This window comes from Cebus imitator, unplaced genomic scaffold, assembly GCF_001604975.1.
Source record: "Cebus imitator isolate Cc_AM_T3 unplaced genomic scaffold, Cebus_imitator-1.0 Scaffold174, whole genome shotgun sequence".
In the NCBI taxonomy this organism is placed as follows: Eukaryota; Metazoa; Chordata; class Mammalia; order Primates; family Cebidae; genus Cebus; species Cebus imitator.
In genome coordinates, this window is record NW_016107489.1 from 3,545,831 (window position 1) to 3,550,281 (window position 4,451).

A 4,451-nucleotide genomic window follows, 5' to 3' on the forward strand; every position below is an offset into this window, starting at 1 on the left:
GTCAGCCCCCACAGACACAGAGAAAGAAAGACACTGATGTTGGGCTCATTCCCATCATACAAGAAATTCTACCTCTTCCATTTTTAGCAAAGATGTTAAGTTCTTCAGATAGACTCTAACACAGTGCTACGATATACAAAATGCGCACTATCCATTAATGTTGTTTGATAAAGTCTAACTCAGTCCATTTTCCTTAGTGTAACAGAAATGTGTTACTTTTTCTCCCAGTGTTTATTTTGAATATCATTAACAGCCACTTTCACAAAGTTGGTCTGTTGGAATACAGTGCTACCAACTTCCTGGGTTTTAAGGGACAGATTTATTATCACATCAGTTTTAATGGTTTCTAAGAGTTGTTGTGATTTTTTTGTTCCAGGGCTACCTGCCCCTCAATTTGGTTTCATAGGTTGGCAGTTATAGCTTCTTAATTTATTATCATGAAAGTTATGGTTTGCAGACTTGTTTTCAATCCATTATTACCTCCCTTAAAATATATTACAACCTGTCATTATGATAAACAGGGCTTAGTAGTAAAGATAGCCTCGGTTTTTGAGAAGAATTTCTTGCTTGCTTATATAATTTTAAAAGGTAATATCAAGCCAATTATACACATTGGCTGTGGATTTCATTTCTATGGTGTTGGGCAGCTGATAATACAACAATGTTTGTATTTGGGAACTCCTGGGGAGAAAATGATTTTTTTCTCATTTGATAGAATAATACTGATATGAAGACCAAAATTTTGAGGGCTAAAGCCAGTGTCTCTAGGGAGGTAGAAGAGCACAGGACCAGGAAGCAAGGCACATGGGTTCTGGTTCCCTTGCTTCTCTTTGTTAATCTTCAAATAGCAGATAATTATCACAATAGAGTGATAATTATAGTGACAATATAATGATAATGAACATTAAAGACAAAGCTTGTATTCTAAAGGTTTCCAAAAAAGGAAAATTTACTAAAAAAATATGAAGTTTGATATGGACATTAGCTTCTCTATGGCCAAGCACAGTGGCTCATGCCTATAATCCCAGCACTTTGGGAGGAAAAGGCAGGAGGATCACTTGAGGCCAGAAGTTGGAGATATTAGCTCCTGAAAAGCAATGCTATATATATATATATGTATGTATATATAAAAGGAAGGTAATGTATGCTTCTTAGTTATGGAATGAAAATAATCTTTGTTGTATAATTTAGGTAAAATCTGATTTCCAATCAAATTTTAAGACATACCACTCAGTTGCCCACACTGAAAACAGTATTTGAAGAAGTCCTGCAATAATGTCAGAAACAAATCGAGGAGACATTGCAAGAGATAGACACAGCAGAGATAATGAAATATCTTATTAAAGTTTGTTGCCAAGGCAAAGACACTTAGACACAATCACAACACACATCAAAATAATAAGAGAAAGACTGTCTAATAATTCAGAATTACAGTAGTATACAATATCAACATAAGGCTTTCTTTTGCTGAGATTTTAAAAATGTCTTTAGTAATCTGTCCTATTGGACATATTAGCAAGATTTTTACATTTCTTTTATAATTATTTAAGACTCAAAGTTTCTTTCGATTTTTGAGATAGCTGACAATTACAGTCATGTACTGTATAACCATATTTCAGTTGATGATGGATTGGATATATTACAGTGGTCACAAAAGCTTATCATAGAGCAGATAAATTCCTATGGCCTAGCGATTTTGTAGCTATTTTAACATCATAGCACTCGTGTTTGGAGTGATGCTGCTTTATACAAACCTACCAAACTACTAATCGTATACAAGTATAGCACCTATAATTATTTATGAGGAATATGAGCATAATAAGGTTATTGAGATATTATTTGATACATTTACATAAAAAGTACTAACATCTCATATAACACAGAGTAAAGTTTGGTAAACCGTGTCCTCAGAGAAGTCATATAGTGTCTTCCATTTGCTCTTCTGAATATAGAATCCATGCTGCGGGCATCAATATTCTATTAATTTATAGTGACACTAGAAGTAACTGTAAAATAAGTGCTATAGGTCATGCTAGTAATATATTTTGGTTCAAAGTCAAGAACACTGATTAATGATGAAGTGCCTAAAGCAAATCTATATTTGTTAAAAATCATTTAAGTTTTGGAATATGACAAGGTTCTCAAATTTCAAATGAGGTATTGCTGAAAGGTAGAAAGTCAAGTTTTATTAACATTTATTTTTCCACTGGGAAATTTACTGATGCTGGCAGTACTAGAGCCACTTCATAGGGATATATAATTTTGTTTAGCTTCAGATTCAAAGACCAAACCACTAAACTTTCTTCCCAGTGTCGTTGTTACTAGGAAGGTCAGATAATGTTTCCTGAATACAAACTGGATCATGCTTCTCACTTGAGAACACTCAATAGGTTTTTCAGCTTAGAATATAATCGTATGCTACATTGGAATTTGTCCCTCTCTTCCTCTTCAGCTACAAGTCCAATTTGGCCCTCCATTTCAGTCACAATTAATGTTCGTCTGGGCCAGTATATTTGTTTATATCATAACTGTATATTTTTTGAGACATTCTTATCTGTTGCCAGGCTGGAGTGCGGTGGCACGATCTTGGCTTACTGCAACCTCTGCCTCTCGGGTTCAAGAGATTCTCCTGCCTCAGTCTCCCAAGTAGCTAAGATTACAAGCACATGCCACCATGCCTAATTAATTTTTGTATTTTTAGTAGCGACAGGGTTTTACCATGTTGGCCAGGATGATGACAAGCTTTTTGAAAGAGGCCAAGAGGAATCTATAAGTAGAAAAGATCTTTATGAAAATAGTCTTTTAAGAAGTGCTTCCCTAAAGCATTGATAGGCAAAGTGAAAAGATATGAGCCACAATGTTCAGTAACTTAGCAAACAAAAATTTCCATATGATTTGGTGGAGGAGCACAGACAATACTGCAGTTTTACTAATATTTTGTGTGTACTTGAAAAGATATGTTTGCTCCCATGTTGTTGAGTGTAGCTCTCTATGTAATTCTAGTAGATTGTTTGTTAATTATATATTTTAAAACAAATACATTTCTTTTTAAAAAATGATTCACTTTTCAAGATTTATTACTCAAGTATTTATTTTTGAAATATGATGTATTGTCCCACTATGATAATAGATTTACTCTTTTAACCTGGTTTTTTGGTCAGTTTTCATTTATATATGTTAAAGTTATATGATTAGTTCATTTGAGTTTACTTTGTCAGGTAAATTCAAACTCTTATAAATACATCCCTCTAATTTTTTTCAGTATTAAAGTCCAATTTATGTGATAATAATACAGGTTTACCAGGTTTATTTTTATTATTTTTTTCAGGCTTTTTATTTCAAACTTTTGTGACCTTATGTTTTTAGGTATGTCTTTTAAATACCAGAGTTGCATTAAAAAAAATACAAATTTGCTACACACACACAAATACTAAATTTACCTGTTTACTGATGAGTTTGCTAGAATAATTTTATATTTTGATTCAGTTCGAACATTTTATTTGATATTATATTTTATTCTCCATTTTTTATTTAACCAATGCTTTAGTACAAGCCTCACCCTCCACCTACCCAACTCCCATTAATTTTTTGTTTTGTTTTGCTTTGGTTAAATTTAGTGTTTTGTTGTTTTTTTCTTGTTTGTGTTTTTTAATTGCATGTTTTTCTTCTACTAATTGACAAATCAGTAACCTAGTCAAATAATTTAAGGTACTTTAATATTTTAACATGCTTATTTGAGTTATTGAAGCCTAAACTTATTCAATAATGCTAGTCTTTTCATCACAATTTAATTGTCGCTCTTGCTAACCTATATGACCCATATTTTAGTTCTAGTGTGATTTTTTTTCTTTAGTAAATAACTAAGGTGTTATTTTTATTCTTAAACTCTCAATAGTATTTAGCTTTTTACTTACATGTTGATCATGTTCTTCTCAATGTTTACTTTACTTCTTCTTCTTCTTCATTCCTCTGAAGATGTATTTCTTGCAACCAGGAAATATGTCTTAGAAGTACCTTTAGTGAAAAGTAAAAAGTATAAAAATCTGTTGATAGTAAATTTTTTGTTTCATTTTATTTAATTTTTGCTAGCAAGTCTTTAATTTCGTAGTATTACTGAATATGGATTTCTAAATCGAGAATTTATTTTCTTCTAGTATAATAAGGATTTTCTTCCATGATCCTCTAGGTTCCAGTGGTCTAGTCATCTGGAAATCTGACATTTTTATCTGTCAAACTATTTTGATTTGCTTTGTAGGTGATTTGACACTTTGGCTGTTTTAAAATAAAATATTTATTTAAACTTTTTATATTAAATTTTATATTTAATTTTAAATAAATATTTATTTAAAGTATTTATTTTGTCTTTGGTGCTGTGAAGTCATTTCTATAATATGCTTAGATATTGATATAATTTATTCTTCTTAGAATTCTTTGTCTTAAATAATTATTAT